The sequence below is a fragment of the Delphinapterus leucas genome, chromosome 3, assembly GCF_059928025.1.
Source record: "Delphinapterus leucas isolate spDelLeu-1000000601 "Yukka" chromosome 3, BTC_Dleu_Yukka2, whole genome shotgun sequence".
Lineage (NCBI taxonomy): Eukaryota > Metazoa > Chordata > Mammalia > Artiodactyla > Monodontidae > Delphinapterus > Delphinapterus leucas.
In genome coordinates this window covers 120,550,533-120,560,144 of record NC_143131.1, presented here as the reverse complement: position 1 = coordinate 120,560,144, position 9,612 = coordinate 120,550,533, and positions in this window count along the sequence as shown.

Here is a 9,612-nt window from a genome sequence, read left to right as displayed (position 1 = left end):
GTAAGGATATAGATTGTTTGAACATGATCAGTAAACCTGACTTCGTGGAGATATATACATATATATATTTTATATATATATATATATTTTTCACCCAGCAATTATATATTTTTATTTATTTATTTGTGTTTGCGGTACACGGGCCTCTCACTGTTGTGGCCTCTACTGCTGCGGAGCACAGGCTCCGGACGCACAGGCTCAGCGGCCATGGCTCACGGGCCCAGCCGCTCCGCGGCATGTGGGATCTTCCCAGACCGGGGCACGAACCCATGTCCCCTACACCGGCAGGCAGACTCTCAACCACTGTGCCACCAGGGAAGCCGCCCCCCCAGCAATGATAGAATTCAGGTTCCCCAAATATTTATGACTCTCACCTCCTCACCTTCCAAGCAAATAATAGGACTAAAATTCTCCACCTCATTTTATGTTAGGTGTGGCCATAAGACTCATTTTGACCAGTGAAATGTGAGTAGGAGTAACTGCCATGTGCTAGTGTAACAGTAACCATCTCTCCCCTTTCCTTCCTGTAAGCAGAGGGCTGGACCTCCCTCAGTCTGGGCCCTCAACTGAGGATGACATGGAGCAGACCTGCCCAGCCAACCTACACATGGACATGTCAATGTTGATGTATGAGGAACAGACCTTTGTTACTTTAAGTCACTAAAATGTGGAGATTATTTATAAACGTAGTATAACCTGGTCTATCCTGACTAATACAAGCAGAAAAGGAAAAGGACTACTTTTCAGGCACAGAGGTGAGCCTGTCTTGAAAGAGTACGGTGTGACAAGTCCTGGTGAGTTCACTATGACTTAAGCTCTGGGGAGGTGGGGTGGGAACAGGGCTGTCGCAGGAAGAGCGGCTCCCAAGAAGAGCCCATAAAGGCTGCCTGGAGGCAAGTTTTGAAGGACCCTGGGTTAATAATAAGGAATGGATACTATCCTGGAAGTTTTTTGAATGTTCTCCAGAAGTTGGTGAGCAGCTGAATATTGGTAGTAACTGAGAGGATGAACTGGGCAGAATCTAACTGGTGTGAAAGGAGGGAATTAGGTGGGGAACTTTTCCCAATGAACGTGTTACACATTTTTCCCCACTTTCTGGAGGTAGCCATTTTTAAGAACTTGGTGAGACCTTTCCCAACAATTGCATGCACAAGCAAACACACACAAAAAACCAATTTTAAAAACACAACTCAGATCAATCTCATTTAACCTGCTGTTCTGAAAATTTTTTTCCAGTTAATATCTTCACGGTTATTTTCTGTGTCATCTCAAAGAAATTTGCCTCTTTCTTTTTTTTATTGGCTGCTCAGTATACCATTGTATGGATGTACCGAATGATGTAGCTATTCCCCTCTTGACAGACATTTAGGCTGTTTTCACTCTTGCAATGTTGCAGCAACCATATTGTGAATCATATCCATAGATTTTTGTCTCTTTCTCTACAGACAGCAAGACCAGTTTTGCCACCATTTTAATGGCGAAAAGTTTAGGCTGGGTAACAGGAACACACCCAGGTAGGCCATTTGACATGACAGTTTTGGTTAGGGGGTGCCTGGTATGCCTCGATTATGCCCAGAATGGTGTCTTGAACATAGTGGGTACTCAATAAGCACCTGTCGAATGAATGAATGGATGAATAGGTCCACATCCACTGTAGACACGTGGACGAGGCCTGCCCTGCCCCCATCCATAACAGGCTTTCTCAACTCCAATACTACTGACTTTAGGGCTAGCCTGGACACTTTGTTGTGGAGGGCACTATCCTGAACACTGCAGCATGCTTAGCAGCATCCCTTGCCTCTACCCACTAGGTGCCGTGAGCACAACCCCAGTTGCAGCAACCAAAAATGCCAAATGTTCCCTGGGGAAAATTTGGTCCCAGTGATTTTTAAATATGGACTGTATTTGTGTAAGGGCAAAGGCCCTTTCTTAAAACAACTGACTCTGCAAAGGTTGATCCTATTCACCAATCCTCCCACATTAAAATGGCCTTTCTTCCTGGGTTCTCACAGTCCTTTCATAGAGATTGCTGAATACCTTTTTCTGGCTTCAGACTTTATTCCTAACATCTCCACCATGAGTTAGGTCAATCTTTGCAACATACAATCCTCATTATACGTTCTCTCATCACTGAATACCCCTCCTTGGAAGTACTTATCAAATGTGAATTCTTACATTTATTTGAGAAAGTACTAAATTAATCTGTTTCCCCTCACTCAATTCCCTAGAGGGACTCATAAGTAAGAATTGGGCATGTCACATGTCAGTTTTTGCTCACCATTTTTATGTCTAGTGCCCAAAACAATGCCTGATAGATGCTCAATGGGTGTTGGCTGGATGGGTGGAAAGATGGATGGATGGGTGGATGGATGGATAAAAGCCAAGGGCTGACTGATTCACCCATTTTTGCCCTTGTGCCTTCTAAAACAATTTTGAAAAATAATGTTACTTATACTCACATTTAAAAATTGACGTTAAAGGTTCACCACTAAGTTCATATGGATTCAAGATAATAGCTTCCAGCATATTGTAAATATTGGAATTAAAAATTTAAGCTGTGACAACATTCTTTAAATGTACCTATTAATCTGTTATTTTTATTTCTAATAGTCTCTACAACTTTCACGGTACTCTCCCTCAAATTCAAGGGATGGAAGAGACAAAGTTGTTCAATTAAAAACTGCCTTAATTAGTTATTAAGGGAAGTTGAATTAAATTTTTAAAGGAAGCTTCCAGTTTGAGAACCTGGACCTGGAAATTTTTACATTCAGGGTTATGGCTCCTTAGTAAGATTTTTGAGGAGTGAGGGGTATGCTTTCCAGTAAAGGTAGGGTTATTATGAACACAGACATGTTCTCAGGCAAATCAGTTTTAGGAAAAGGTACCTAAAGAAACTGGGAACCTGGAAATTGGTTCTCTAAAAATGATCCCTGGTGTGCCCATTGGAAAGTCTTGAAGACCACCATCCTAGGGGTAATGCATGCCAGTGGCCAGCAGAGGCCAGTGTTGGACAAGCTATTGGGCTCCATCTCCCTGGCTCTCCCTCAAGGCAGCAGACAGAAAGGGCAATTCACCTTGGATGCAGTGGGGACCACAGCCTGGGCGGCCCCACCCAGTCCTCTCTGGTGTGTGTGTCTTTGCACAGTGAATTATTCATAGGAAACTGGCTCCACGGAGAATGGAGGCCAGAGACTCTCCATCCTGTACCTAGAATCAGGGCCTGGGACTGTAAACAGATGAAAACCTTATTCTTTTTCCCCTTCAAGAACTGAGGTTGGGAAAAGAAACTGAGGATTGAAGTCATGGGTCTGAATCAAATGTGAGGTTTTTGTTATTCTTCTTATAAAATGAAAACAGCAGTGAAATCTCAATAATTTATGGAGACAGGGAGCAAAGTGACGGAAAGTTCCTGCTATTCAGTCAGACGATGGGGGCTGGGATCTCTCTCCTTGGCAAGCTCACCTTCCCCAGCCTCTGCCTCTCTGGCTGTCAGATCGGAATAGGATGACCTTCCCCACAGAGCTGTTGCGAGGATAAATGAGACAAACGCGAGAAGAGAGCTCAGCATGAAAATGGCATTTAGCAAGGGCTCAAGAAATGACAGTGGTGATGGCGAAGGTGATATGGAATTGGCATCTTGTCAGGCATGAGGGTTTCAAAGCTTCCCATTCAGGTCTGAAGAGGAAGAACCAGAGGCAAAAACCCAAGCTTTTTAAATATGTTCAGTTTTACAAGCCTAGGAATTAGAAGCGGAAACAGCCAGGGGAATCAGTGTGATTCAGTGGAAGAGCCTCACTCCTCCACATTGCTCACAAGTGCCTTCCAGGGGTGGGGTCCCACCCAGTGCTGGTAAGAGGGTCTCTGTGTCTACAGCAGTGTGCAGATGACGGCCAGATGCGTGTTGACTGTAGGACATGCCCACCAGCCTCAGATATAAAAGCAGTGACTTTGTTCATTAGATTGATATTCTGTGAAATCTCAAAGGGTGGGGATGAACTGGTTAAAATACAGTTAGTAATTTGGACTAATAGCTCAGATATATTAAAAGTAAGGTTCAGAGCAAGCCCCCCTCCCCGCCTTCTGCCTTATACGTGGAAAGGTAACAGGGACATAGTTCAGAGAGAGGCATGGAGACAAGTTGGATGAGATAACTGCCCTTTCACCTGGCAGCTGTCCAGCCCCCAAATAGCTTTTGTGTTTGGTCCAAAAATAAGATCACATGAGAGGGGGAGAAATAAATACACAAGTGCTTGTCCTTGGGCTTTCTGTGGGTACACCAGCCGCACTGGTAGGGACCCCATGAGGGTGGCCTGACGACGCACTCCCCAGGCTCCCCAAGGCTGCGGAGCCCACCTGCATCAGGGCGGGTGTGGTGTGTGGTGTGCACACGGCCCTTCTCTGGGGGCTCCCTGAGCTCCATACACATCAGAGAGGGAGCAGGAGAGAGAGAACAAGCAGCTCCAACAGCCTGGACTCCAGGGGAATAAGGGCATTGCCTCCTTTGGTGAAGGCCACGCCCTTCCTCCCGCGGTGGCCTGCCTGTAGCGGTCCTGGTAGGACAGTGTGGATGCCGTAGGCTACGCAGCTGCCATCGCCCAGAAAGAAAGTGCCCCAGAACCAAAGTACAGAGGTGAGTGCATCCGTTTCTCCAAGGGGCTCCGATTGCTGTGGACTTTCCGCTTGGCTTCAGGCTTGTGCTCTGCATGAACGCTCTCCACCCTCCACTGCTTCTCCCTGATCTGAGTCGGTGGCAGGCTTGAGGCTGTGTGATGGATGCTAGACTAAAGCATTCCTGTACTCCCTTCTCTCATTCGGAGGCCAGCTTGCTTCCAGAAAGAACTGGGTGAGTCGAATTCTTAGCAGGGAAGCAGGAAAGGGTTTCTACAAAGTGAATTATCTTTGCTGAGATCCAAGAAGACATTTCCCAGAAAATCATTAGACAAATCCCACTGCAGTAATGCTAATGCTTAGTTTCTTAAAAGCTCTGCATCGAATAGGAAATAAATAAAAGGATGCCAGCCGATTCCCTGTAATTGGGCAAAAGGGAGGAAACACAAACGGCATCTGTAGAGATTCCTTTCCCCCCTTCCCCATCTCTCCCTGATGAATTTAGAACCCCGCAAAATATACTTAACAGATCCAAGAACTCTCTTCTTTGGTTGAGAACAAGAGGAATAAAATCAAGGGTTTGGGGAGAATTGCTCTGTAAGCAGAGTCAAGGGGCAAAGAAGAACGACATTTTGCAGAGTTTTGGGTTCTCCTTCTAACATCTCCGCCACCCGAGCACATGACATGTACCTGTGCCTATTGAGGGTATGGATAGGTGTCTCCATCGCTTGCACACGCATACCGTTATTCCTTGACACACACCACCCCTCGGCTCAGGACCACAAATATCTGTGCTAAGAGTAAAGCCAACAACATTGCTGGGAACAAGATAACTCCTTGAATAAGTCAAGATTCTTCTAGTGACAATGGACTGAAATCCAGTTTGAAGAGACTTAGACCAAAAAAGGGAAAAATGTTTTCCTCATGTAACTGAAACAGCCAGGGTTTTGATATGGTGGGATCCAGGTGCCCAGATGATGTTATCCTGAATCTGTCTCTCTCCATTTCTTGCTTTGCATCCCTGTGTCATTCTACTCCCAGGAAGACTCACTCATCCTGGTGGTAAGGTGGCTGCCAGCAGCTGGGGGCTGACATCCTACTGGCCCAGCCAACCTACAAGAATAGGTGTTTCCCTTTCCCAACAGTTCTAGCTAGAGTCTCAGGGTCACAATTCACTGAACCAATGTGGGTATTGTGCCATCCCTGCCATGGGGGTGTAGTCATCCCCACCCAAAACCACATGGCCTGAAAGCAATGAAAGGCTGGGTCCCCAAAGACAATCAAGGGGGCTGCATGCAGGATGGCCAAGGTCATTGGTTGGCACTTTGTATGGCATTTTTTGTGATCGTCTAGATTAAGAGCCAGAGCTCCTCCAACATAACCCCGCCTCTTTCCTCCCTCTTATAGTCCACAAAAATGTATGCGAGACAGAAAGTCTCATAGAAAGGATAATTATTAGTAGAACAGGTGACTAAAAGACCCCATGGTACATCATCCCTAGAGACCTGAGAGTGGGAAAGACACCAGAAGGCTTGTCTCTGGCTCAGACTACCCACCATGCCCAGACCCGCTGGGCCCCCAACCTGCTTGTGCTCCCACGGGTCTCCCCTTCCCTTCACCCACCTTTGCCCACTTCTTCCTCCCTCTTCTCTGCTAATGTGAGCCCATCTTGCCTTTCAAGGGCCAGACTCCGTGCTGCCTCCCCTCCGAGGCCGCATCTGGCCCACCCAGCCTTTTCTGTTCTCTCCCTCTCCACACTGGGACAGCGTTGCCCCTCGGCATTGCAGTCCACTGTTTACCTGTTCTTTAAGAACTGCATGTATCTTAGTTTCTCTCCCAGCTTGAATTTTACATTCCTGGGGAAAATTAAGTTTCATCCCCAGCCCTCCCTGTGGTGTCTAACACACATTAGGTGCTTCCAACCAATAAAAATAGATAAAAATAAAAACAGCCTCCCTAAATAGCTTAGAGAGGATGGCTAGATTACTTGAGATCCTTAATTCTGATTGTATAAGTAATATAATAACTATGACAAACACCGATGGAGCTCTGAATGTATACTGGAGCCCCTGACAGGCATCATCTCCGGTAATCCTCACAGTGACCCTATGAGGTAAATACCACTATTATCCCCATTTAACAGATGGGGAAACTGAGTCTCAGAGAACTCAGTCACTTGTCCTAGATCAGAGAGCTAGTAAGTGGCAGCATGGGAGTTAGAACCCAGGCAAGCCTACCATCTCCTTTCCTATTAGATTCCTCAGTTACATGTTTATCAGTGGTACTTCCTGCTGCCTGATTTGAAAGAGCGAGGGGCACAGGTGATGGTCAGAGAGCAGGAGAAAGTTCAGATATTTCAGGCCCCTCTTCTGCCTCCGGGGCTCCCAGTGCCTCTACAGGGGGTTCGCCCAGCGATGAGGGGTCACACCCCTACCCCAGAGCCAACAAGAAGGTCAGGGGCAGAGGAATTTCACAAAAGGAGGTACCTCTGGGGCTCTGCAGAGAGCGAGGTGCTTTTGGATTAGATGAGTTCTTCGATTAGAATGGTCTTTGGGGAAACGTTAGCTGGAGGGTGGGCTTTAGAATTTGTCTGCCCGTCTGGCTGCCCATCACCAGGCATGGCCTTGTCCTTTTCTCCTGCCCCCTGAACAGGGTGACCAGGCCAGAGGCCTCACTCAGAGGGCAGCTTGCAGGATTTGGAAAGCAACCAAATTCAGCAAATTCAGATCTCCAAGGAAACCCAAATCTTAAGTAAACGGTACTTTTTGTTTTGTAACGTCTGTGCCTCTGCATCCAGCCACTGGCCTCTTGGTTGATGCCATCACCTGTGGTGCTGGGAGCCCTTGGTCTGAGGGTATCTTGTTTCTCTGATGCACGTGAACCTGTTCTTGTGGGTTAGCACCTTCTCGAGAGCAGATCCTATTGGGTTTATGCCATGAATCCTCACAGTATCCCTGAGAGGCTCAGAGAGCTGGCATCCCCACGAGTGAGGCACAGTGAGATGAAAGCACATTCCCAAATACACAGAAGCAGGGAGGGGCCAGGACTCCGGGAAGCGGGCCTCTGAGGTCCAAGCCTGCTTGCTTCCCCAGGCGGTCATGACAGAACAAAGCTAAAACCCAAAGAATTAAATAGGCTAAGTAATCGGCTTTGGGTAAATATTTAAGAGAAAAACCGCCACTAGATCCAAGAGAAATAAAAACAAATATTCACACAAAAACTTGTATACAACACGAATGTTCCAGCACCATTACTCATGATATCTAAACAGAGGAAATAAGCCAAATGTCCATTAACTGATGAACAAATAAAAGATGGCATATCCATACAGTGAAATATTATTCAGCAATAAAAAGGGATGACATTCTGATAAATATGGATCGAACTACAATGTGGATGAACCTTAAAGACATCATGCTTTATAAGGAAAAGAAACCCACGCTGTATGATCCCATGTATATAAAATGGCCAGAACAGGCAAAGCTACAGAGACAGAAAGTAGACTGGTGGTTGTGTAGGCCTGGCGGGAGGGCAGGGATGAGGAATGATTACTAATGGGTATGGGGTTTCTTCTGGGGATGACCAAAAAAAGTTCTAAATTAGACAGTGGTGATGGTTGCATAACTTTGTGAACATACTAAAACCACTTAATTGTATACTTGAAATGGGCAAACTCCATGGTATGTGAATTATATCTCAATAAAATTGCTCAGAAAACCCCCAAACCATGGCTAATGAACCCAGTGACAGGGCTTTGCTGAAGGATGTGGTCTTACCCCGTCTGCTCTGATAAGCTTATGTCTCATCCCACCACGCTTGGCCACAGGCCACCCAGACAATTCAAGTGGAAAGAATATAGATGGAAAAGATAGGCTCCATAGATTTCTCCCCAGAGTCTAAACTGGAGGATCTTTTTTCTTCTTTCTTGTACAGATCATTTTAAATTTTATGGAATCAATCTCACTATTCTGTTTTTGTTTCTGGGTTTCAAATCATGCTTCAAAAAGCATTCCCCATCCTAAGACGGTAAATCTCATTACCTAATGCTTTCCTCTAATGCTCTTCTCTAATGTTTGTCTTATTACATTTAAAGGTTTGTCTTATTACATTTAAATCTCTTATTTAATTGGGAATTTAAAAACAAACTGGGGATCCAGGTTGTTTTTGTTTGTTTTGCCAAATAGATAGTCAATGATTAGATCAGGAGTTTTAAAATTTGAGATTAAAATGGACTTGGGGCATCTTGTAACTTCCTGAAACTCAGTATGAAAAAGTATGTGTGTGTGTGTGTGTTTGTGTGTGTGTGTGTGTGTGTGTGTGTGTTGTATACATTCCAACGCACCAAGGCAAGTCAACAGGACAGTTGTTAAACAATTACAGGGGAGGCCTGAGTGATTCCCCATAGGGAAAGTTCTCTGTCACATATGAAGGGAGAATCCCACCCCCTTTGGCTTTGACGTGTTACTGAGGCAGAGAACGAGGGGTGCCTCTCACTGGCTCCCCTGGGCCTATAACACTTTAGGTTTCTGATCATTGGCTGACAAACCAATGGAGCTGATACATCATTTTAGCTGACAGAACTTGGGGCCCTCCTGTCACAAAGAATTGGAGGAGGTTTCCTGTCCAATAAATATAAATAAATGATATAGTGAAAATAAAACTGCCATTCCAAAGAAAATAGCAGATCCTTCCATGCAGACTCGTGTGTTCACATAATAAACGTATAAGCAACTCACTGTGTGCCAGGCACTGTCTAGACTGGTGGTTCTCAAAGTCTGGTCCGTGGACCAGCAGCATCCGTATCACCTGGGAACTTGTTAGACATGCAAATTCCCAGGCCCGCTCCAGACCTACTGAATGAGAAACTCTGGAGCTGGGGTACAGTCATCTGCGATTCTGATGCACATTCAAGTTTGAGAACCATTGGTCCAAGTACGGGGAATATAAGGGTGAAAAGACAGATAAAATCCCTGCTCTCCTCACGGACTTTACATTCCAGTGTGT